Source organism: Ictidomys tridecemlineatus, chromosome 10 (assembly GCF_052094955.1).
Source record: "Ictidomys tridecemlineatus isolate mIctTri1 chromosome 10, mIctTri1.hap1, whole genome shotgun sequence".
Lineage (NCBI taxonomy): Eukaryota > Metazoa > Chordata > Mammalia > Rodentia > Sciuridae > Ictidomys > Ictidomys tridecemlineatus.
The window spans coordinates 93351161-93378927 of record NC_135486.1 but is presented as its reverse complement, the minus strand read 5'-3'; the positions used below and the strand labels follow the sequence as shown (position 1 = coordinate 93378927).

General features: G+C 33.8%; 1 protein-coding gene across 15 annotated transcripts in view; it reads right to left on the bottom strand.

Annotated features, from left to right (window-relative positions):
• Positions 1 to 27767, bottom strand: part of Znf438 (zinc finger protein 438) — a 168329-nt gene that overhangs the window by 43579 nt on the left and 96983 nt on the right. For 10 of the 15 annotated variants that reach the window (XM_005334293.5, XM_078023448.1, XM_078023445.1 and 7 more), the window contains 2 exons: positions 26631 to 26844; positions 20318 to 20346 (listed from right to left, as the gene is read on the bottom strand). The exons of 2 other annotated variants lie outside the window; for them this stretch is intronic. The gene's annotated coding sequence lies outside the window, so the exon portion shown is untranslated. The remainder of the gene's footprint in view (positions 1 to 20317; positions 20347 to 26630; positions 26845 to 27767) is intronic. 3 more of the 15 variants (XM_013362380.4, XM_078023449.1, XM_040276845.2) reach the window with 2 other exon arrangements.

Sequence of the window (27767 nt, the reverse complement as noted above, 5' to 3'; positions counted from 1 at the left end):
AGCCAAGGCTAGGAATGATGAGTTTGAGTGGGCAGGGAAGAAAGGAACATTAGTCAAGGAGGTATGTCAAAATTTGTTTAAGACTAATGAGGAGGGGAAAAAATGAAAATGTAGCAATCAGGAAAGAAAGAAAAAGGAAGTAGGAAGAAAAAGAAACAATGGCAACATTACTTTAAAAGGAGAAATAGCATGTGAAGAAAAAATCCTTTAAATTCTAGTTTAAATATTTTAGAAGACACAGAAAAATCAGTCAAGAACTAGTCCTTTAGGTTCCTGATGAAGTGAAAAAAGATGTATACAGTACTTCTTGTGCATTGTTAAAAGCCTTGATAATCAATATCTACTAATTAGTGTAAATGTTGCTGATCAAAAGCAATCATATCAAGTGGAATAAAGGGAAGAGGGGGAACAGGAAGAGGAAAGACAGTAAAATGAATTGGACATTACTTTCCTATGTGAATATATGAATACCCGACCAGTGTAATGCCACATCATGTACAACCAGAAGAATGAGAAGTTATATCCCATATATGTATAATATGTCAAAATATATTCTACTGTCATGAATAATTAATAACAACCCCCCAAAGCAATCATATATTAAAATTTAAATTGTGATAAAGTCAAATACTTTAAGAACATATTTTATTTCTCTAAATTTGAAAGTTAACCTTGGAATAAAAAATTTGAATTGTTTGTTTAGAGGTATTAACTGAATATGAAGCATTATTATAGAGGAAAGAAGAGAAAAAAAAGAATGCACAAGGCAACAGAGCACCACTCTTTTCTTGTAAGGATTTCTACAACAGTTCCTAGTGGATTATCAGGGATTCCAACTTGGACATGATTAGGAACACTTTCCTGATCCTTTATCTTCAAATATTTGATAATGTTCCCATAATCAATTTCTTTATAAATCCACATCTCAAACTACAATTTGTAGTCCAAATGTGCACATTTGCATGTTGGATGATGAAGCAACATTCTCAGCTAGTGCATCAAAAAGTGATTTTATAATTATCTAAATATTTCATTACATTTTGTTCTTATTATTTTAGAAAAATTAGTTGGGATGAATAATCTAATATAAATGTAGTAAGATACCAACAACCTAGGCAAAATAAAAACAGATAAAATTTCTGTGCATCAAAGGGCACAATCAGGAGAGTGAAGAGGCAACCTACAGAATGAAAAAAAGTATTTGCAAATTATAATTATCACATCAGATGTTAATATCCAAAATTTATAAAGAAATCTCATGACTTCACAACAACAAACAATCCAATTTAAAAATGAGCAAAGGATCTTAATAGTCATTTCTCCAAAGATGACATGTAAGTGGTCAGCAAATATATTAAAAAGATGTCCAATATTACCAATCATTAAGAAAATGCAAATCAAAATCACAGTCACTTCCTTGGAACTCATTAGGATGGCTATTTTAAAAACAAAAACAAACAAACAAACAAACAAACAAAACAAACCAGAAAATGAGTGCTGGTGAGGATATGGAAAAGATGGAACTCTTGTCCAGTGCTGATGGAAATGTAAAATGGTCAACTGCTATGGAAATTGGTATGGCAGTGGTTTAAAATTAAAGTTAGAAATGCCATATGATCTAGCAATTTGACTTTTCAGTTTATGTCCAAAGAGGTGAAAGCAAGATCTCAAAGAGATACAAGCACACCCATGTTCATGGCAGCATTATTCACAAAAGCCCCAAGATGAGTCAATCCTAGGTCTAACAACAGTATAGATAAAAAAACACACATACAACAGAATAATATTCAGCCTTACAAAGGAAGGAAGACAGGCTACAACACAGATGAATCTTGAGGTCATTATGCTAAATGAAGCTAGTCACAAAAGAACAAATATTGTATGATTCTTCTTATCTGAGGTATCTCATACAAACAGAAAGTAGAATAGTGGTTGGTATGGGCAGGGGACAGGAGAAACAGGGAGTTGTTGTAGAGAATTTTCATCAAAAGCTGTTTGTTTTCACAACAGTGTGAATACATTTAACACTGCTGAGGAGTACACTTAAGAATGGTCAAGATGGTAAATTTTACGTTTTTTTTTTTTAACTGAAATAAAGAGAAAATGTAATTATGCATAGGTCTGATAAACAACATATAATTAAGCAAAAATGGCAATCATTGAAGATTTTTTTAAACTGTTACTGGAAGCACAATGGATTTAAGTCAGGTGTTATATGTGTCCAATCACAAAGAAAAATAAAATAATTAAAGAATATTTATAAATGATATATCAGATATTATATCAAAAAGAAGGAATTAAATAATGTTTTTGGGTAAGAGGGTATCTTCTTATATAGCATAGGTCTATTTTTTTTTTTTTTTTACTTTTTCACACTGCATTTCCATGTTGTTAGTTTTATGTTTCTGTGACCAAATGTCTGACAAGACCAAACTCATGGTTTCAGAAATTCAGTCCATGGTAGACTGACTCCATTGCTTTGGGCCCAAGGTGGGGCAGAACACCAGGGTGGAAGGGCTGCAGCAGAGGAAGGCTGTTCACCTCATGGCAACGAGGAAACAGAAAGAACAAGGACAAGGGGCCAGAGGGCAGATGAACTCACCAGGGTACATCCCCAGTGATCCACTTTCTGTAGCCATGCCCCACCTACCTACAATTAATACCTAGTCAGTCCATTCAAACTGGGATGGAATGATTAAGTTACAGCTCTTATAATTATTTCACCTCTGAATATTCCAGCATTAACACAGGAGCTTTTCAAGGACACCTCATATCTAAACAATCACACATGTAATTTTTGAGAAACATTTTGTAAAAAATTAAGTATTATAAATGGGAAGTACAAACCTAGGTCTCAGAGCTATGAACACTGCCACTCTCAAAACTGGATCTGGTTCATTTCTTTCTATATCCCCTAAACAACTATCACCCTATCTTCTCTGGTTAGCTCATTAGAAAGTCAGGATTTTTTCAGGTAATCTTTTTTATAGGGCTACCCAAATATTAGCAGCTGACAAAAAGATCCAGTGCTACAGAAAAGAGCTTCAATGAATACCATTTCAGCTCCAGGCTGGTTCTGGCAGGTTCTCACCCTCTTTCAATCTAATACCACCCCAGGCAACCCATATTCCCCACACTCTGGCATTATCAGAATTAAGTTGGAAAAATCAAGTTAATCCATATAGTTTCAGATTAAAACAATCCAATTAAAAATTAGCATCAAAGAAATTAGCTATAAGCCTTTAAACTAGCTTTGAGATTTAAGTAGGAGGTCTATTTATTCCTGTACTCTCTAAGATATGGTTATATGCATAATATCAACAGTGAGACAAGCAGACATGGATGAAGGGTGTGGGAGGCAGTGCTCTGGGGCACCCAGGGACTTGTGGGATTGCTTCTGGAACATTTGTTACACTTAAAGGATTTAAAGTGCTGACAAAGACTTTTCTCCCACAGATTGTATTATCTCTCAAAAATATAGTATGAAACCTGAAATTGAAACATAACTATTAAGAAATCTCTTGTCATTTTGTCATACAATCTTAAATACCAATATCACAAAACTGGCTGCTGGAGTAGATTCACTCAGCATTAGGATTTTCTATAAATGACTGGGTGACGAGGGCAGTTTAGTCTAAAAAAGTAACAGCATATAAAAATAAAAGGATAACTAGGCATAGTGGCATACACCTATAATTTCAGCAACTTAGGGGCTGAGATAGGAGGACCACAAGTTTGAGGCCAGCCTGGATGACTCAGCAAGACGTTGTTTCAAAATAAAAAAGGCTTTTGATAGATTCAGTCCCTAGTCCTGAATAAACAGATAAATAGGTAGATGATTTCAAAAGAAAAAATTCGTTTTGGTGGTAGCTTCTGGAAAGGGAAAAACTGAGAGGTATATTTGGGAGGGAAACTGATTTTCCAATGTAAATTCTTTTGTAAACCTTTCAAATGTTCTACTGTGCAGATGTAAAACTTTACATTATCAACATAAAAAGAACAGGAAGAATAAAGTAGATCTAGAATTATAGGTGGTTCTCAATGAATACTTGCAGAGAAAGAGGTTCATGAAATAATCTTAAGCGAAAAAAGCTGTAGAGGGGCTAGGGCTGGGGCTCAGCAACAGTGCGCTTGCCTGGCATGTGTGAGGCACTGGGTTGGATTTAGCACTGCAAATAAATAAATAAAATAAAGGTCTATCAACAACTAAAAAACTATTTTTAAAAAAGGCGTAGAAGAGATATGTTCTAATCCAATGTGTCTTGAAAAGAAAAATAAATAATGGTATATTCACATAAAGAAATGTCAAATTGTCACTAGTGATTACTTTTGGGGCTTGTGTTGGTAGGACTTCCCATTTTTCTTTGTACAATATACATATATGTATGTGTATATGTATGTACACACTGTATATGTATAACTAACATATAAATGTAACAGTCATTCAGTGCATAATGACACTTTGGTCACAGACTGCATACATGACAGTGGTTACATGATTGTGATGGAGCTGAACAATTCCCATTGCCTAGTGACGTCACAGTCATGCTTACATGCCATGTGTTTGTAGAGAGCTAAGTGCTACTGGTGTAAACAAACCTACTGTCCTCCATAAAAAAATACAGCACACATAATTATATATTTACAAATGCCTGATAATGACAAATAACAATGTTACTGGTTTCTGTATTCACTATACCATACTTTTAATGGTTATTTTAGAGCATAATCCTGCTACTTATTAAAAAGCAGGAGGCATTGTTATTATAGTCATTGTTATTATTATTCCCCTTGAAGACCCATCAGTGGGATAAGATGTAGTAAAGGTGGAGACAGAAATGATTGATGATCCTGACTCTGTGTAAGCCTAGGCTAATGTGTGTGTTTGTGCCTTGTTTTAACAAAAAGTTTAAGTAAAAAAATTAAAATTAAAAAGAGAAAAAGACTCATAGAATAAGGATGTAAAATCAGGATTTAATTTTGTTTGGCTCTACAATTTGTGTTTTAAACGGAGTTATTACAAATGCCTCAAAAAGTTAAAAATAATTACCAAGTTCACAAATTAAAAAAAAAAGTTACAGTAAACTCAGGGTAATTTATTATTGAAGAAATAAAACTTTAAAAAAAATAAATTCAGTGTAGCCTAAGTGTACAGTGTTTCTAGTCTACCACAGTGTACAGTAACATCACAGGCATTCACATTCACTCACGCTCACTCACTCACCCAGACCAACTTCTAGCTCTGCAACTGTACTCATGATATAAGTGGACCATTTTTCATTTTTACTGTTCCCTTTCTAAGTTTTTGTTTTAGTCAATTTTTTGTTGCTATGATCAAAACACCCAAAAATAACAATTTAGAGAAGAAAATTTTTATTTGGGTTCATAGTTTCAGAGGTTCAGTCCATGGTCAGTTAACTATTGCTCTGGGCCAGAGGTGGGGGCTGAACATCATGGCGGAAGGGTGTGGTAGAGGAAAGCTGTTCACCTCATGTCCAGGAAGCAGAGAGAGAGAGAGAGTTAAGCATCAAGGCAAAAATGTAAACTCCAAAGGCACTCTCCCAGTGACCTATTTCCTCCAGCCACACCCTACCTTCCCAGTTATCACCCAGTACAGCAGTCCTTTCAAATTATTAATCTAGCATATGGATTAATCCACTGATCAGACCTCTCATAATCAAATCATAAGCTTTTGGGGAACACTGTGTATCCCTGAATAATTTGTGCATTTTAACACACAAATACCACTGTGCTACAACTGCTTACAGTATTAAGTACAGTAAAATGCTGTACTGTAGCTTACGAGCAACAGGCTATACCATATAGCTAGGTGTGTGGTAGGACATACCATCTAAGTTTGTATAAGGATACTATGATGTTTATAACAACAGTGCCTCATGACATATTTCTCAGAAATATCCCTGTTGTTAAGGCAAGTATTTGTATGAAACTATACAACTGTCCGTTTTACACTCAAAACAATAAGTAATGTTCAAATGGGGAGAATCTTTAGCAAGAATCTACTTTAAACATTTTTGTTCAAGAAGGAAAAATAGTTATTTTGATTTTCAAGTAGTAATTAAACTAAATGGAAGCCTTTTCTCACTTTTTCTATCTTCTTCCTTCTAATTTCACAGTGATCATTAGATTCAATAAATAAATTTTTGGCAAAATCAAACTCATGAAGTCCATTCATCAACTATTTAACACAGGAATTGAGTAGACTGTGCCTGTAGGAGTAAGAGGGGCAATATATATAATTTCTTAAAATTGTTTCAAAACTTTTTCTGAACTACAAATAATTTCAACTTAACAGACTAAAAAATCAGCACAAATTCAAAAGAAAAAATATTTCAAAGAAATAAGATTCTGACTTACTCACATTATTTATTCCATGTTTTTATATATCCCCTTTGCATAATTTCATTCTTTTCCAACAGCAATCATACTTAACATTAAACATCTGACTCTCCCAATAGACTCAAAGCTCTATAAGGGTAAGGTCCACATGTCATGTTCCCATAAGTCTCAGGACCTTGAAGAAGAATTTTTCAAACCTATCCACTTGAGAAGATATAAACTTGAGCAAAAGAAGACACAAGATTTTACAGATATTTAATGACAAAATACTTCCCAATAATGATTACTTAACTCAGCAAACAACAAGACCCACATAGAGTTAAAAATATCCTAAGGATGGAAGAAAAGGTTATTTGTTTAAATGATCAGTGTAACAAAATTAAAGCTCATGTTCTTTAAGCACAAATGCCAAAGACTCTAGAGTTTTGGCTACCTTATAAATATTAGGTTCTGAGTCATAAAGTCAAAGCCTTAAAAAACCTAACAAGTAACTCTTGAAACGGGAGCATACTATTATAGTCTTAAGGTATGTTATCATTGCAAAGTTCTTATTGACTATCTCAGAATTCCTTACATTAAAAGAAAAACTTTTAAAAGGAACTAGGGGATAGCAGATATCCTAAACAACACAACACAGATTATGACAATTCTCAAGAGGAATCCAAATCATAATACCCTTTAGTGAATGTGTATAATTTTTGACATATCTATACTTCACCAATCCATAAACACTGAATTAAGTCTACTCATAAACTTGTATTCCAGTTTCAAGAGAATTTTAACCAAGGTGAAAAGTTATACTTTTTTAAAAAAATCAAATCAAAACAAAATATTTCTAATAATAATAAAGATGACTAATTAAAGTCATGCTTTTTTTATGCAAGCATATACCTTTCTGTCAAAACAAGAAGGGTAAAAGGTATGAACTTATTCATTAATCAGCAGGCTAATAACAGAGCAGGAATTGAAAAATGTCTTCTGTAAAGGATCAGTTAGAAAATATTTTCAGTTTTGTAGACCCTATGGTTGTTGTTACTACTCCATTCTGCTGTTGTGGCATGAAACTGGCAATAGATAATATAAATGATATTAAATTCTAATAAAGCTTTATTTATGAATACTGAAATAGAATTTTATATCATTTTCATGAATCATAAAACCTTTTTGTTTTTTTAATAATTTAGAAATGTAAAAACCATTCTTGGCTTGTAGGTGACACAAAACCAATTTGGTCTGCAAGCCATTTGTTAAACCTTATCCTAATCCAAGAGTTCAGTAAACCTGGTTTATACAACTTACTAGCCACGTGACCTTGTTCTTATTCCACCAAAACAAAAAGAAAAAACAAATACAAAAAAAAAAAAAAAAAAAACCCCAAAACCAAAACAACAAAAAAACCTCCACCAACATTAAGCTCTTAATTTCCAGTGGGAGTTAGAGACCTGTGCTACTGGTATAAAAACAGTAGCAGGAACTAGCTTTTATTTTGATATTATAGTGTTGCAAACTGTTCTAAGCATTTTACTGAATGCAAATTTATTTAATTTTCTTCAAAGCAATAGGATGAGTATTTAATGAATCCCATTTTACATATAAGAAAATTTAGGCAGAGAGGTTAGGTAAATTATTGAAGCTCACACTGCTAGTAAATGTATAGATGATGCTTATAGACAGGTACAGGGTTCTGTTCTCCAACCTTGAAATTTCTCCATTCTTAAAGTTTCCATTTCAAATTCCAATTCTCAGAAATTAAAATGCACAAAAGAATAAGAACATGGAACAACACATAAGATAATTAAAGCTCATCAATAATGTTAAGCTAATCTTTGGATTGTGCCTATACTGACAATGACAAAGTTGATTCAAATGGATGGGCACTTCAGCATTCTCATGGAAAATTAGGAACAGTACCTGACTCCTTCTAGTTTGTGCTGGCTCATGAGAACAAATGCTGGTGCAAATGCCCCAAAGAGAAAATTGGAAAGGCAGGTCACTATTATTTTTTTTCTAAATTACTCTTCATTTTTTCTAATTTAAGTTTCCCTCAAGTTTTTTTTGTGTACAAAGGGCATTTGTAGATTTATAATGCTTGTCTGCCACTGACACATTAACAATAAAACACTAATAACCAGGGAGATACCCTTTTTATAACAGCTACAATATAACTTAAATAACAACCCACTTGTGCACATTCTCTTTTTTTCCCCCACAAGGTCTTTATCTGTCTGTTGGTTCTGTGTGTGCTGGCATTCCAAATCTAACTGCCCAATGTCTAGTTAGGGGTCATCTGAAAAAAAATTAATGTATTTCAACATTGTGTTGAATTGCCAAATTGGCTTTTAGAACTTGAAAAAAATGGTATCATTTCCACATAACTACAGAATAAAACATCACTTGAAGAACTTGACAGTTTAGGACTTTGGCCATGGAAATAAGAAATTACTAAAACTGAATTGATTCCAGATATTCCTCATTGGAAGGTAGTTATATGCCAGAAAATTATTTTAGAGTCTATTTTCATTACTTACATCCATATGAGGAAACTTAAATGACAGATGATCTCTAGAGCACTGGGCCAAGTACATCATAATGACACGGAGGTTGTAGACTAGGAAAAACAGACTCTCAGAAAAAAAATTTCATCTGTCAAATATTTAAAAATCTAATTTTCTCAAATTTATATTTTTCTAAAAATGTTTGTTATCAGTATACTGCATAATTCTATATGTGACTGCTTTGGTAAAAAAGAGGTATTTCTCCACAGAAGACAAAAGATCATTCATGTTACTTGTAATTTTTAAAACAATGTGTATACTGAGGGGGGAACTCTCTGCTTTAGAAATGGCCCTTCAACTCATTTACTTTCAAAATATTTCAGCCATGCTTTATACCTGTTCTCCTTTACTTCCACAAATTTTATAAAATTGTGTCAATTTTATCTCCAAAAAAGTCCTCAGAAAGCTGGGCATGGTGGCTCACACCTGTAATCCCAGCAACCTGGGAGGCTGAGGCAGGAGGATTACAAATTATCAGTCAGCTTCAGCTACTGAGTGAGGCCCTAAGTCACTTGGTGAGACCCTGTGTCAAAATAAAACAAATGAAAGGGGCTAGGGATGGAGCTCAGTGGTAAAGTGCCCCTGAGTTAAATCCCCAGTGTAAAAACCCAAGTCCTTAGATATGTCCACTTTTCCTCATCTCCTACCTGGTGCAAACTGCTATCTCATGCCCTCCCTAGATCACTGAATACTTTTAACTGGTCACCCTAGCTTCTAATCCCACCCCTTCTCTAACCAACACAACCACAGTGATGTTTTTAAAACAAAAATTAGAGCTTACCATCCCCCTAGACACCATAACAGTCTATTGGGACTTGTAGTCTAATCTGGACCTGCTTCATCCTATACGCCTTGCCTCTCACTTAGTATCAAAGACATACTAGACTTTTCTCAGTTTCATGAACATACCCAACATTCTCTCAACAGTTTTTATACATGTTGGACCCCTTCTCTGTATTGTTTCCTTTCTTCTCCCCTTTTATGCCTTGATATCCTGGATGCATCCTTCAGATGTGTTATTAATCAGTTTCCCATTGCTGTGACAAAATACCTGAGAAAATCAACTTAAACGTACAAAGATTTATTTTGGTTCACAGTTTCTGAGGTTTCAGACCAGTTGCTTTGGGGCCTGCAATGAGGCACTATATCATGGGTAGTGGGAGCACATGGCAGAGGAGACTGTTCACCTCATCGTGGCCAGGATGCAAAGAGAGAAGAAGGAATTAGGGTTCCAATATTCCCCTGAAGGGCATGCCCCAGTGACCTAACTTCCCCTCACTGGGCCCCATCTCCCAAAAGTTTCCACCACTTCCCAACAGTGCTAAAAATTGACAACTAAACAAGCAAGCCTTTTGCATACAGGTCTTTGGGAGATATTTAAAGATTCAAACCATAATGAGATCTCAAGACAAAATCATTACCTTAGGAGAACTGTCCCCTGGCCTATTCTGGTTCAGATATTGTAAATAGTTTCAGTGAACCCTTTATCTTTCCCTTATAGTAGTTACCACAACTGTGATTCTGAACTCCTCACAGACAAGAAGCTCTAGAAGGGCAAGGGTTCACATGCCTTTGTGTTCACATGGTACCCTAAATATCTGACACAGTAATAGAAAACCTGGGAAGAACTCAGTATTCATGCTTGTGATATAATTCATATACCATAAAATATAACCTTTTTATATCTAGGCATAGAATAGGTATATTCCATATGGGTATAAGATATAGGCTAAGTCATAGGAAAATTCTATATTTAAACTTTGAAAAAACGTTTCCAAAGAAGATTTCCATTTATATCCACGCCAGTAACACATGTGGATTCCAATTTCTACATATTTTTACTAATGTCCATTTCTTGATTATATAGTATTTGACTATAGTTATTCCTTAATTACACTAAAGATGTTGAATATTTTCCATGTACTCACAAGAATATATATAAATTGATCCAATTCCTTTGTCCAGTTTTTAATTATATTTTTCCTTTCTCTTTTTGGGTACTAGGGATTGAACTCAGAGGTGCTTTACCACTGAGCTACATCCCCAACCCTTTTTATTTTAAGATAGGATTTCACTAAATTACTCAGGGACTTGCTAAGTAGCTGGAGGCTGCTCACAAATTTGCAGTCCTCCTGACTTCAGCCTCCCAAGTCGCTGGAATTACATGCATGTGCCAATTCTTTGCATGTAAATCTCCATTTGTTCCAGGATCACTGGTTGAAAACAATATTTTTTCCCATTTAACTGCATGTGTTGAAAATCAGTGTACCATAAATAAAAAGGTTTATTTTTGGACTCTTAATTCTATTATTTACATGTCTATCCTTATTTATTGTGGCTTTGTAATAAGTCATGAAATTGAGCAGTATGAGTATTCCACATTTTTCTTTTTTAAGACTGTTTCAGCTATTATAAGCCCCCTGTATTTCCATATGAATTTTAGAATCAGCCTATAAATTTCTGCAAAAGGGGCTCTACAGATTTCCATACAGTTTGTGCTGAATAGGGAGTACTGTCATCTTTACAATGTTACGTTTCCCAATTAAAGAACATGGGGAAATCTTCCCATTCACTTATGTCTTTAATCTCTGGAAACATTTTCTAGAAAAGTTTTGGTGTACAAGTCTTACACTTCTTTTGTTGAACTTATTCTCAGTATTCTTTTTTGGTGCAACTCTCAATGTAACTGTTTTCTTAATTTGATTATTCACTGTTAGTGTGTATATATGCAACTGGTTTCATACTGACCATATATCTTTCAACCTTGCCAAACTTATTATTAGTACTACCTGTTTTTCAGTTAATTCCTTAAGATTTTTTTATATATAAGATCATGTCCTATACAAATAAAGATTTATTTCTTCCTTTCTAATATGAGTGACTTTCATTCTTTATCTTGCCTGACTGTCCTGGTTAGAACCTTCAATAGAATGCTGAACAGAAGGAGAAACAGAACAAAAATGTGTCTTGTTCCTAATCTTAGTACAATGTTAACTACAAGGTTTTCATAATTTCCATTTATCAGGGTGAAGAGGCTCCCTTCTACTCCTATTTTTTTCAGTGTTTTTATGATAAAAGGAACTTAGATTTTGTCAAGTGCTTTCTCTATGCCTAGTAAGACATCATGTGACATCAGAATGCATTTTGATTCATTGTAAACAACTGCAGCACAAGTTTACATTTCTATGATTGTACATGGTGTAGCATCACACCATATGGGCAGTCATACATGTACCTAGGGTAATGATGTATACCTCATTCCACCGTCTTTCCTGCCCCCATTCACCCACCTTATCCTCCCTCCCCTTTGCCCAAAGTTCCTCCATTTTCCCATGCCTCCCTCCCTGAAATGAATCAGTAACCACTTATCAGAGAGAACATTTGGCCTTGGTTTTTTTAGGACTGGCTTACTTTGGCATGATATTCTCCAAATCCATCCATTTACTTGCAAATGCCATATTTTGTTCTCTTTTAATGCTGAGTAATATTCCATTGTGTATATACACCACAGTTTCTTTATCCATTCATCTATTGAAGGGCATCTAGGTGGCTTCCACAATTTAGCTATTGTGAATTGAGCTACTATAAACACTGATGCTGCTGCGTTCTATAGTATGCTGATTTTAAATCCTTTGAGTATAAATTGAGGAGAGGGATAGCTGGGTCAAATGGTGGTTCAATTCCAAGTTTTCTAAGGATTCTCCATACTGCTTTCCATATTGTCTACACCAACTTGCAGTCCCACTAGCAGTGCATGAGTGTATCTTTTTCCCCACATCCTTGCCAATACTTATTGTTGTCTGTCTTCATAATAGCTGCCATTCTAACTGGAGTGAGATGAAATCAGAGTAGTTTTGAGTTGCATTTTTCTAATTACTAAAGATGTTGAACATTTTTTCATATATTTGTTTATCAAATGTATATCTTTTGGGCTGGGGATGTGGCTCAAGCGGTAGCGCGCTCGCCTGGCATGCGTGTGGCCCAGGTTCGATCTTTAGCACTACGTACAAACAAAGATGTTGTGTCTGCCGAAAACTAAAAAAAATAAATATTAAAAATTCTCTCTCTCTCTCTCTTTAAAAAAAACATTCCATCAAGAAAACACTAGCCAATATTTAATAATTTACCATTAATAAAATGCAGAAGTAACAATTATTTTTTTTAAAAAAGTATATATCTTTTTCTGATTAGTGTCTGTTCGGCTCCTTAGCCCTCTTATTGATAGGGTTGTTTGTTTTGTTTGGTGTTAAGTTTTTGGAGTTCTTTACATAACCTGGAGATTAGTGCTCCATCTGACATATGTATGGTAAAAATTTGCTCCCATTCTGTAGGCTCTCTTCACTGATTGTTTCTTTTGATAAAAGAAGTTTTTTAGTTTGAGTTCATCCCATTTATTAATTCTTGATTTTATTTCTTGCACTTTAGGTGTCTTGTTAAGAAAGTTGAGGCCTAATCTGACATGATGAAGATTTGGGCCTACTTTTTCCTATTAGGCGTAGGATCTCAGACTAATTCTTGAGATATACCCCACTTGGTCTTGGTTTATAATCATTTGGTTTTCTCTATGTTGTTAAGGGTTTTTTACATCTATATTCCTAAGGGATATTGAACTCTGGTTTTCTTAGTTTGACTTTGTCATCAGGGTAATACCAGCTTCTTAGAAAGAGTTAGAAGTATGCTCTCCTATATTTTGGAAAAATCTGTGAAAATTTGGTGTTAATTCCTCTTTAAATTTTGTATATAATTTACTAGTGAAAATATCTGGGCTTGGATTTTTGTGTGTGTGTGTGTGTGTTAATGATGAGGAGTTTCTTGTATTATAATTCAATTTCTTTATTTGTCATAGGTCCAGATTTCCTATTTTTTGTGTCACATTTGATACTTTTTCTCCTTTAAGAATCCTCCATTTTGTCTAAGTCACCCAGTGGCATACCATTCCTAGTATTTCTTTATAACTCTTAAAAATTTTTCTTTAAGGTTAATAGTAATGTCTCTTCTGTTGCTGCTGATTTAGTAACTTGAGTAGTCTCCTTTTTCATCATTAGTCTAGCTAAAAGTCATCAATTTTGTTGATTTTTTCAAAGAACCAACTTTCTTTCATTGACTTGTCTCTATTGATTTTATTCTCTGTATCATTTATATGTGTTTTACTCTTTATTATTTTCTTCCTTATGCTTGTTTGGGTGTTCTTCTTTTTCTAGGTGTTTTAAGGCAGGTCAGGTTATCAATTTGAGATCATTTATAAAAAAAAAAAACAATGCAGGCATGTATAGCTATTAATCTCCCTATGTCATTTTTTAGTTTCCCCTAAGTTTTGGGATGTGTTACAAGTTAATTTATCTTAAAAGTATTTTCTAATATACTTTGTTTCTTTGATCCATTGATTATTTAGAATTATCATTTAATTTCATATATCTGTACATTTCCCAAATCTCCTTCTGTTACTTATACCTAATTGTATTCTGTGGTGGGCAGATAACATACTTTTTATTACTGTCATATTTTTTATGCATATTGAAGACAGTTTTATAGCCTAATAGTCTAGTCTATAGAATGTGTATTCTGTTCTTTTGGGGTGGTGTGTACTGTGAGTATTGGGTCTAGTTGCTTTAGTGTTGGATCTGGGATTGAAGATCAAGTTGTAGTTAAGAGGGTGCTCAACATGCGATCTAATATCATCCTAATGGTAAGATGTTTGCACAATCATATCTCCACTTTTGAGTTGATCTTTAATGCATTTCTTCTGTAGGATTCTGAGGAGAGCAAAGTAAGAAATGAATGTAGCTGTCCTATATTCCCTGATTAACTGCATATCAATTTCACTGGCTTATCTTAAATAAATTACTGCAAAGCATTATGAATATAAAAAATACACATGCACAGTGAAAATAATTTTTTTCAAACAGCTAATAGTGAAATTTAGTCAGCCCAAGCACTTTTTGAAAGAACCATTGTATCACTTGATAGGACAAAAAATACATTTTGTGATTTTAAGAAACTTCATTTATAAAATATGCTCAGGAAAGTAGTATTCACTACAGTTGATTTTTTGAAAATAGGCCTTATGAGGCGAATCTAGAAATTAAGACAATTATATCAGTGTAAAAAATTTAATAAAAATAATAAAATCCCTCTACTCTTCTTGCATGAAATTTGTGGTTACTTCTGTCAAAACGTATAGAAGATAATATATACAGGTTTTCTTCAACACACCTAGGGAAAAAATGAGATTTTCAAACTCTTAAGGGAAAAATACTAAACAAAATTATTTGTAATGTTATACACCTACATGCTTTTTTAAAAGAATGACACAGTATTTGGGATCGTAAGCAAAATTTATACAGACATTTGCCTTATCTTATTATTAACATAAAAGTTTAGCACTTTAGTAAAGCACAGATTTCTCAAAATCTATGTATATGGACATGACTTAAAACTAGTTGTTAAACTATATGAAGTAACAAATCTAAAGAAATGCCTAACTTTTGTTTATGATTTTATGCAATCAACAGTTAGTACCTTCACAAATAATTCCCAGAAGCTGCTACTAAATCATTGTTATCATTACTTGGGCAGCAGGAAAATTACATCACTTTCCAAATCCTTCAAAAGTTTCTAACTTTCCTTATTGTGGATTGAAATTTCATATTTCTGAAAAATAGAATATAATATCTGAAATAATAAATATCAGACAATAGCTCGTGTGTGTGTGTGTGTGTGTGTGTGTGTGTGTGTGTGTGTGTGTGTGTATGGAATTAGCCCAGGATCGTGCTTCCTAGGAAAGTTCTCTACCACTGAGTTATATCCCTAGCCTTTAAAATTAAAATTATTTTAGGACAGGGTCTTTCTAAATTGCCAAGGCTGGTCTTGAGCTTACAGTCTTCCAGTTTCAGCTTCCAGAGCAGCTGGGATTATAGGTGTGTACCACTGAGCCTGGCCCAGACAACTTTTTACTTGAAGTTTCTTTTCCTAGTCCTCAATCCTATTCACTCTTCATCATCTTGAACAGCAACTCTTTCATCATATGAGCTCTTTTAGGAAGTAATAAAAATATTCTGCTTTTTGATACTGCATGGTGAATTATCTTCACACTTGTAAAAGTCAATATTAATGATAGAAGGAATATTAATGTTCCAAATTTAATGACAGCAATTATATGATCTAACTAAAACAGGGTAAAGGTAGTTCAGAAGGAGTTTTGGCTCATACAGTCATGGTAACCACTATGGAGAATAGATCCGAATCGAAAAATATGCTTTTAAACTGGTACACCATGTCTTCCAAGTTTGGTGACCACATTGCAATATATCTACACAAGTAGGGTAGTAGTACATACATAGGGATGCAAAGAAATTTTTCAGTTATCTTTGTCAAGTAAATTTACTCTTTTTACAGGACTAAAGCTCCTTAGGTTAAAGTGGGCACTTCTTGGAAAGGAGCTCTCTGTATTCTACGAATGTTTGGGACATGCTGGATGCAGAAACACTGAAGGCTTTCCCAAAGTTAGCATGGATGGGAGTGGGGAAGAAGATTCAACTAATGCAACAGGCTCAGGAAAGAGGAAACGGCATATTTAAAGGATAGTAGATTGGAAGAAGCAAGTTCTTGGAGAGGAAAATAGAGAACATTAAGGTCAATGAAGGGAAGAAGAAGTGATGGGTGCACTTAGAAAGAGACAAGAATACTGTGCTTCAGCAAATACTTAGATTCCTGTAGTCCTTCAGTCTATGTTCAGAAGAATGGAATAGAACATTTTTTCATCCACTCCCAGAATAAGCCCCCTATAGTCACAGGTGGGCAAAGAATGGGCAGACGAAGGATGTGACACTGCCAAATCTGACTGGAACAAAACGATCTACTTAGCAGGAGCTGAACAGCACTCTCTTTTGAGAACCACTGGCTTACATAAAATCTTTATTTCTATAATAGTGAAAACTACTTCATCTACAGAGACACATTATCTTTTTACCTATAGTATTCTTGATAAAGACAGTGAAAATAAAATACCTTTTAGTATTTTTAAGGCATTGTTGTGTAAACATTCTGTTGTTCTTAAGCCAATTCTAAATTAATAGAGTCTAAATTAAAACTATTATTGTCAAGAATTTTCCTTCAAAAATCAAGACTAAAATTTCACATATTCTGGAGAACATTCAGGAGATTCACTATAAAAAGTATCAAAATCCTAAGATAATGTAGTTCAAGCAAATAGAAACTTTCATAATTTAAAAAAATGACATTTATAACTGGTACTTGATTACATTATATAAATACATTTTAATTGGGCAAGGCAGAGTAAGTCTCTCAGCAAAAAAAGCGGGGTAGGAATCACTGTTATTTCAAATATATTTGGTAAAGGTTTACAAAAAAGTATGTTTTAGTAAAAAAAAAAAATCCCCTCAACAAATAAAATATACCCCACAATAACAATTGAATTGCAATACTTCATACTTTTCTCACCATTTATTTAGTGAATGCTTAAGGGCACACACTCAGCAGCTTGCTTAGTAATACAGGCCCTGTCCTTAAAAAGCAGGTTAAGGAGTCATGTGGATAGAAAATACATCTTTTAAAAGAGGCAAAATATAATATAACATGTCCATAATCTTAAGTACTTTTAAGATTCTCAGTAAAAACTTTCAATTACTGCAAATGCTTTGTACAAAAATGTGCTTAGAATTTTCTATAGTATAGCACTTCCTAAGTTCCTCATTTCTTTCTAGGCTTTAATACTGACCTTATTTTCAGAAGCAATGGGCACACAAAGAAGAGCTGCATCAACATAGCTCCAAACTATCTGTGTTCTATAAATCCTCATCTCCCCAAGGCGTGCAAGTGCTGGGAATGGGGTGTTTGTGGTCCACTAAGAAACCCACTGCCTTATTATTTCAGAAACACAAGAGCAAGTCACCTGAATGAATACAAAGCCTTCTCCACTAACTCCTCAAACCTCCAGGACTACAACTCCTCTCTTCATTTCATCATTATTTGCCAGAGAAAACTGAAGTGGTCAGACAGAAAGTCATTCATCTTCCCAGTATCACATACAACGTACCTAAGAGGCTCTGATCCCTCCTACTTCTCATCTGACCTAATAGAGGGGATGCCCCTTCTCCTTTTGAGTTCAAGCCCCTGCCTATGCCTCAGATTCTATTTTATCCTGTTTTTTCTTACACAAAACATTATTCTTTCTCTTGCTTATATTCAATCTCTCACACTGGCTTTTAAACAAACAAGTTTCTCTTATTAAAACAACAAAACCAAAACAATTTGTCCTCACATTTTCTCTAGCTGCAGCCCACAGGTCTATCTAGATATTACCTGTTTCAAATAATCTTCTCTATAAAATTGCTGAAATGAGGCTGGGGTTGTGGCTCAGTGGAAGAGTGCTTGCCTATCACACTTAGGGCACTGGATTCAAAATGCAGCACAACACAAAAATAAATAAAATAAATAAATAAAATAAAGGTATTGTGTCCAGCTACAACTAAAAAATAAAAATAAATTTTTTAAATTGTTGAAATGTTCTTACTCTTCCTAAGTCTTGATATGCTCTTGAGCTCTACCATACCACTCTTCCAAAATCACTTTTATCGGATTCATCCATAGATGCTGTTTGTTATTTATCTGAATATTTTAACAGAAAAACAAATGCTGTTCATAATCTACTCTTTTTCCTTAACCTAAACAAACTAGAAACCCTTATTTTCCTTTCAGCTTTTCTGGCCACACTTGGCTATTGAATGCCAAAGCACCTTAAGGTAAGAATCATGTCTCAATTTATATTCACTCCCTAGGATACCTCACCCATAACTATAGCTTTATTCATACCTCATTGATACAAATTAAAAACAATTATTCTGGTATTTTTAATCTCTAGTCCACACCTCTTCTCTGAATTCCAGACCTATAAACCTATGGACCTCTGTCTGCCTGCCACAGGCAGTGTATAGGAGTGTAGGCCCTGGAGGTAAATTTCTTGCATTCAAATCCTCTCTTTCACTTGTTACCTGACTTTGGGCAAGTCTCTTAATATATTTTTGTGTCCCTCGCTAAAAAATGCATATCAAGACTAAAATTTCACATATTCTGGAGAACATTCAGGAGATTCACTATAAAAAGTATCAAAATCCAATTCCTCCTGCTTGCCTTGCTTCTTACAACCATGGGGTCTTGTACATGTCCATTCCTGTTTAAAATGTTCTTTCCTCTTTCTCTTCTCTCAGTTAATTCCTATTCCCTCTTCAGATTACCTGATTCATTGTACCCTCCTTAGAGAAGCTTTCCCTGGCCTTTCAGAGGAGGCCAAATACTTATTTATACTCAGTGCTCTATGCCTTCCTTCATGGCACAGCAAGGAAAAGTGCATTTAGAAGGGAGAAAGAGAGAAGTATTTCAACTATCCAGAATTTAAAGAAGACAATTACTCAGTCGAAGAAGCAAGCATAAGCACAAGAGTAAGGAGATTTACTTGGGTAACAACAGGCTATATGAAGAGAGTTAGTTATTGCAGGCTATATAAGCAGGGCTTGGGGGACGGAAAGAGCAAATCTGCAGGAATTGAAACAAGAATGGTCTTGCATCTCCAAACCTGCAGTTTTTATCAGAAAGAGTTAGGCAATAAAATGACCCCTCCCCAATGCTGGAAATATATTTTCAGTATACAGGTAAATAATTCATCTGAACTTAGTATGTAAATGTATAGATAAATCCAATCTGAATAACTAAAATAACAAAACATTTGACATTTTAATTAATTGGCTAATTTCAACAATTAAACACTGACATTTCACATCATCTCATTACATTTTATATGTATATATACACAAAATCAAAATAGATTTTAATGGAATACTATTCAACAATAAAAAGGAATGAACTATTGATAGATGCAATGACTTGAATGAATCTTAATGAATTATATTCAGTGAAAAAAGTCAATCCCAAAAGGTTAGATATTGCATTTACACATTATTAAACAAAAACAATAACAGAAAAAGATTAGTATTTTCCAAAAGTTAGGGATAGGGGTGGGAAAGTCAGAGGGTAGGTTAATATGGTTATAAAATGGCAATATAAGGAATCCTTATGATAGAAATGTTCATACTAACTGTAGCAGCTACAAGAAGCTACACATGTCATAAAAACTGCAGAGAATTAACTACAGACATACAAATAAGTTAAAAAAATTAGAGAAAGCTAAATAAGATCTAAATTGTATCAATGTTAATATCCTGAATGTTACCATTGATGAGAAACTTGTGTGTGTGTGTGTGTGTGTGTGTGTGTGTGTGTTTTATTTCTTATAACTGCATGTGGATTTACAATTACTCCAAACTTAAAAGTGTAATTAAATAACAATTAATATGGCCGAAGATGTAGCTCAGTGGTAGAGCACTTACCTAGCACACACAAGGTCCTGGGTTCCACCCTAGCAACAAAAAAAATAATAAAAGTAGCATTAAACTGCTTTTAATACATTTTCAAAGATAATTATTAGATTGCCCATCTATGACTATAATTTTTCAAAAGTAGTCTTCCTCCAGTTTCTCCATATTCCATCTTTACTAGTGTCAATTCATGGAGAAAGTGAGATTTTTTTAGGAGAAAAAAGAAAAAGATATCTTGAAGTTGTAACAAACATGAAATAGAAGTATTAATATTTTAAAAAGTAGATTTTGAATGGTACTATGGTACTAGAAAGTTTGAGATCATAATGACATAAACAACTATTTATGACCTAAGAAAAATTGCCTCCTTTGGAACTTTGAAGTATTAAAAAAATCATTTGGAATTAAATTACAAAGCTCACATACTTGTTTATTCAGCTGGCCTTTTTTAAAATCATGGAACTTTAAACTTACAATTCTAATAGGCTTACTGGTAACACCCCAACCCTTTGAAAAATAAATGAAATATCATAAATCATTTGATGGTTCTTAAGCTTAGATTTTTATCATCACTCAGGATCTTTAAAAATAAAAAACAATATGAACGGATAGGATCTTGTTTTATGCCCTATAAAGCTTAAGATAGAAAATAAATCACAGTATTAAATGTCATTTAGAACCCTAACTTCAATACTTAGGATTAAATTGGCATAATATTTGTGGTCATTTCTATGAGAATTCATACAAGTTGAGTAGTTTTTTTAACAAAATATTACAGAACTCTGGCATTTTCTGTGATAAATGAAGCAATAAGGCTTTTGAATTGCATTTGTGAATATTTAAATAGTTCATATAAGGGATCAGACTGTCATCCTGCCAGATATCTAACACTATGAATTTATTATTTGGTATCCACAGGAATGTTGGGATACTTAATAGAGTTAAGAATTGGGGTAAATCCTTAAGCTACAAATTTAGGGCCATATTATAGCTACAGAGTTCAACCTTTATTTTCTAGAAAGTTGATTTAATGAAAACTTTTCACAGATTTTGCCTGAAATGTTGAGATGAAAAATTTATAAGTACCTCAAATGTTTAGAATTCAACAAAACAGCTTTAAGATCTAGGTGTTAGCCACAATACCCTGAGAATTATCAGTTAAGTTTCAAGAGAATAAATTATGGGATACAATCTCCATGACCTAATTGTAAATTAAATTCAATGATGGGTCAAGTAATCAATTCAATTCATAAAAATGTGCCTTTGGAAGCCAGCCGGTCAGCATTTAGGGAAGGAGATGGGAGCTGGGCCCTCCCAGTTGTCTGGCCCATATTTTAAAAGAATTCTACTTGAAGGAGATTCAAAGAGAAAAAAAAAAAATCACTTTTGTCTTTCCTGATGGTTTCATTTACTCTTCCCCTTAAGTGGAAATCCATAATTTTCCTTCCCTTCTTTAAGCAATAATGGCATAACTTCTGAGAAATATTGACAGAAGGTTTATATTATTTCTAAGATGAATTATAAACATTTTTTGTTTCAGTTGTTTTTCTAACTCATTTTTAAGATAGCTACCAAAACTGTAGCCTTTAAATAAAGCCTCAACCAAGATCATATCCATATCAGTGTGTGCCCAAGCATTTGATAAACACTCGAATGAATGACTGGATTAATGATATCACAAATGTTTCTTACATTTTAAATATATTGCTAATTATGCATCCATAAAGATTATTTAACTCTAAAATTTACATTTCTGAAGAAACTATTAAAATTGAATACATATCAAATAATACTTCCAACATATGTGTAAGTTATAAAGAAAAATAATAAAATGAACACCTGTTTTCCCACTAGCCAGTTTAGGAAATGAAACATTATTCAAGACTTTGAAGTCTCATTTATGGCCTTTCCCATTCCAATTTTTTTTCTCATGCCTTCTCCTCCACTACCCTAAATTTTTCTTTACTTTCTTGTGTGTGTGTGTGTGTGTGTGTGTGTGTGTGTGTGTGTGTGTGTGTGTATGGTCAGTATGATGTTTAATTTTGGCAAGATTTTGGACAGAATTATATTGGAAGAATTCTATGTCACTTGGTTTTATCACTAAGAATTACATTTATGAAATCCATCTCTTATGATTTATTTGAATACAGCAAGCACAATTTATGTCTTCTTTTGTTGGATATTGGAACTGTTTTCAATTTTCTGAAAAATTCCTACATATATTTCTTCATATACATTTACAAGTTTCTATGCCTAGAACTGGTGAAGTAGTATATGCACAATTTACTAGATAATGACAAACTGTTTTATATGTATGCCCCATTCATGTAACCACTAATAGGATAAGAGAGGTCAGGATGTTCTACTTCTTGCCAACATTTTGCCAGTATAACAAACATAAAAACAACTTAACAGGAAATAAGTTATTTTGGCTCACGGTTTCAGGTTTTAGTTCATGGTCAGTTGGCCCCATTGTTTTGGGTCCATCACAAGGCAAAACGTCACAGTGGGAAATATGTGATGAAGCAAAGCTGATTATCTCATGATGGTCAGAAAACAGAAAGAGAGCTTGCCTTTATAGCAAAGACCACCCCTCCAAGCCCATTAAGTGATGAATCCATAAGGAGATTAATTTGTTTATGAGGCCTGAGCATTCATGATCTAATCACCTTCCAAAGATTACCCCCCCCCCCCATAAACCAAACACGAACACTGATGCACTGGGGATCAAGCCTTCAAAACATAAATTTTAGGGGACATTTAAGATCCAGATCATAACATCAAGTTAGTGTATGTTTAACTTTGTAAGAAACTTTCAGACCTTTTTTTCCTAAAATGTATAAGATTCTTGTTTAAGATGTATAAGAATTCCATTTGTATAAGAAATTCATTAACAATCTGTTTAATTTTAGCAATTATGATGGATATTTCATTATCCTCCTTTTTTTTTTTTTGTACCAGGGATTGAACTCAGGGGCGCTGGACCACTGGGCCACATCCCCAGCCCTTTTTTTGTATTTTATTTAGAGACAGAGTCTCACTGAGTTGCTTAGTGCATTGCCATTGCTGAGGCTGGCTTTGAACCAGTGATATTTTTTAACTCACATTTCCCAGATGATTGATTAATGTTGCAGAGCACATGTTTACTTACCACGTGAATGTCTTCTGCTATGCAGGGTCTGTCCAAGTTATGTATCTTTTCAAATAATTTGTCTGCTTTAACACTTTTTTTTGTTTGTTTTTGATTGTCTTCTTGTTATGGAGCTGTATAAATTTGTATCTACATAGTTTGACAAATACATGCTTCGTAAATATTTTTCCCCAGTCTGTGGCTTTTCCTTTTATTAATTCTCTCTTGATGAACACAAGGTTTTTTAATTTTGATAAATTCTAACTTATAAAACTTTCCTCTTAGAGTAATTGTTTTTACATCTTAAGAAATCTTTGCTTACTCCCAGGTCATAAAGACATCCTCCAATGTTTTCTTCTCAAGTCCTTATGGTTTTAGCTTTTACATTTAGCAATATGATCCATCTCACATTGATCTTTGTACATGGTGCTAGATAGCAATGGAGATTTATTTTGGCTTAGATATCTAGTTGTTACAGTACTAGTATAAAAATTCTTTTTCCTTCCCCACTGAGTTGCTTTGGATTTTTGTTAGAAATCAAATGACCATATAAGTGTGGGTATAATCTGGTCTATTCAATTGCACTGATTTATTTATTAATCTTTATGGCAGTAACACACTGTCTTGGTTATTGTAGCTTTATAGTTAGGGTACAAAAATCAAGTCTTCTAGCTATGTTTAGAAGATTATTTGGGAGATTCTCAGTTTTTTACATTTCCATATTGCTTTTAGAATTGGCTTGTCACTTTTACAAAAAATAAACCTGTGCGATTATGATAGTGATTACTGTTGAATTTATAGATCAACATAGGAAGAAATGTCATCTATTTCAATCTTTCAGTCCATGAACAAAGTATCTCTCTTCATTTATTTAAGTCTTTAATTTTTCTCAGTACTGTTTTGTTCTCAAAGTAGAGATTCTGCATGTCTTTTGTTAAATATATCCCCAAATGTCCTACTTTTCTTAAAAATAAGAAAAAGGTATATAATTTACCATCACAATGCAAACGTACTTATTTCTTAGGGCTGCTTTACCATACTCTCCCTTCAGAAATATTAAATCCATCAAACTTCTGAGAAATTTTGTTTAATAATACATAATACAGTCTGTATAGAAAACAAGTCAAGAATTTTTGGAAATAGAACAACGACTCTACAACTCGGCAGCAAAATAAAAGAAACAGGTAAAATCTAAAACACAAATCCTAGAAATAGGATCAGGAGACTTTTATAATCTGCTCTTGCTTTAACTGTATTCTACGATGGGGCACGAAGGGGGTTAGACATATGATCACTTTGTCTGCAGGTTCATTGATCCTTTAGGCATGGGACTCACATTACTTAAGTGCTCCAAAGTCAATTCTTTTGACTTGTAGCTCACATAGTCACAACCAGGGGTTTCAAAAGAAAAGAAAAGCAGGAAGTAGTTAACTTTTACTTTGAGCAGATGTAACACCAGCTCTTTGTTTTCTCCTAAAGATAAGTCTGTATGCAAAGACATTATGGTTTCTGGCTTGGCCTTGTTCTGTTCCACTGCAGCCCTATCTATTGTGGTATGTTCTACTCACTGTTGTTCCTTTTCTTCATTCTGTTTCTTCCTGGTGTTACTAATTTTTATTTTCATAGCTCCCGTATCATATTTTTCAGACTTTGTCTTTAGAGGGTCTGTGAGTGAATGGATCAAATCCCCCCCAACCCCCACCCCATCATCCCAATCCTAAAAGGCATCTCTTTAATCTTTGGCCTTTGCTTGCCTCTTGGTGGCTTCTCTTTGGGCTTCCCTTTAAAAAGTCTTCTCTTCATGTGCTTTACCTTACTCTTCCATAATCATCTTGATCAAATTTGTTCTCTTTCTGAAGTCTTTCTTTTGTTTTATGAAGTTTATTCCACTACAGTCCTCTTCCTTAGTATCCTTTATGTTGAATTTCTGCATTGGTGGCCATTGCCAAACCTATTCCTCTACATCAGATTATATGTGTGTTGTAGCTCACATAGTCACAACCAGGGGTTTCAAAAGAAGAGAAAAGCAGGAAGTAGTTAACTTTTACTTTGAGCAGATGTAACACATATACACACACACATACACACATATATGTGTGTGTATATATAATATATAAAAATATATAATATATATCCTCATCTCTGCTCATGAACTTCAAATGAATCTTCTTGATATTCTGTGCTTTGTCAGTATTTGAGCAGACAAATTTTGAGACAACTTTATTTTTTTACCACTTTTTCTTCCATTTTCACCCCCATCTCCCCCTCCATCCCCACTTCATTACCAACACTAAATAGACTCTAAATTCTTCCATTTAGCCATCCTTGAGGGACAGAGCCCCAGGCACATTTACAATTTCTTTCGTCAGTTGATTCCACATTTTCCAAAGAAATCTTATCCAACATGTCATAACAAGATCAAGAGATACAGCATATTAAGGTATAGGTAAACATAGGGGGAAAAAAAAACATGTTTGAGATCTTTTAATTGTTAATTTGGGGCTTAAAGTGACTCCAGTTTTTTTTTTGTTTTCCTGAATGTTCCTATGTGTTTCTGGATTCATATTCTTTGTTTCTTTCATGGGCACACTCTCATCTCAAGAAGTTGTTGCACCATTTTTTTTTTCTTCTGAGGGGAGCAAAATTAATAAAGCTTCACCAACCTTTTTTTACTTGGCAATTCTATCTGCTCTCTGGGCAATCAGACTACAGAACACAATTCATGGCCTGGATTATCTAGCACCCTGGCTGCAGTGTTAGTACCAAAGAGCACTGCAGCTCACTCTCAGATAAACTTATTACAAACTTCATTTTTCTTATCTGCCACTATCAACCATAGAGGTCAAAAACAGAAATAGCAGGGTAAAGCCAGTAGAAAATTTGGTTCAGATATAGACAAAAATATAAAACTCTTCATTTAATACTTCTCAGAAAGGAATAAAGGACATAAATTTTGCCACAGCTCACAACTATGCAGTTTAGTTCCAAAGGCAGGAGTGTTATATTCCACTTTTCCTACCAATCCAAACATATTCAGGGGTTATTAAACTCAAGCATATGAGATCTATTACAGATTTAACTTGTTTTACCTAGAAAAATGCTAAGTTAATCTTTTTTGAAAAATTTTTTGATAAGCAACACTCACATTAAGTAAAGTCCATTACCCAAATTCTGTCAATTTCATCATGAACTAACCTTTAGAAACTGGTATGAAAACTTAGTGTTTCATCTTTGGGTTGAGAAAGTTGAACCTGAATGCAGCAAACTATCTATGTGGTTGATTCTCTTCTCAAGCCTCTTGCTCAGGTCTTTTCCATAAATGATGAGACAGCTGAATGACTCTTTTCTAATTTTGGATAACCCCAAAGGTCAGTTCGCTCATAGGTAGTGTTCAGAACCCACAGTTCATCTAAAAATGAAAAAAAAAAAAAAAGCTTTCAGCACTGGCAGAAGATGTTTTGGCTACTTCAAATCTTTACCCTGTAAAACCATGTTGAGAAGAGTCTGTCTTCTAGTATTTCCTCATAAAGTCTCAAAGGAATACTTTAGAAACTTTTTTTTAAGTTCACAACTATTTGTTGACTTATACTTGAAAGATGAGACAAATGTAAAAGTCTAAAAAATTACCTGTTCTTTTCTAAAACAAATCTTAAAATTATGCTCTATTTTCTTACATCAAGTGAAATCTAAGGCCAATATCATTTTCCCTTTTATAAATATCTAAATCTATTGCCTGATTCCACAGAGAAATTTTCTTTATCTGAGGTCCATGAAATTTATAAGGCCAAGGCACAAAGTGTGCTCTTTTGATATTTAAATTCAAGTTGACTTTTATTTTATTTTAATATCTAGTCATTGGTTTCATTAATTTAGGTTTTTTTGTTGTTGTGTTGACAATTATACATATAATGAATCTATCTTACCTGTGCCATATGTCAGTAGCCCTCAAACTGAGGAACATTTGGGTTTTTACAAAGACTTTCCAAGAAATGTGTAATTTTAAGGCAAGATAAGATCATTTTAGACAACCAATTTCTAGCTCCTCAACCTTCATTCTTCCTAATACTGATCTTTCTGGGAATATGCTGGTAGCCAAGTTGTCATGCTGGCTCCTTTCCCCACTTCACAATTACCTTTCCTCCTCTTTATAAAAGAAATGTATAACTCCTGGGATGTAAAAACCCCAGGTGGCCAAAGAAGGGGACAAATTAAAACAATGCTATGTATAAATTCTCCTTTAATCAATGAAACTGTTCTTTTCCTATCTCATATGTATTTTATTAAGTAATTGAGTATTTGGGCCCATATTATAATATTATAAATCAGATAAAA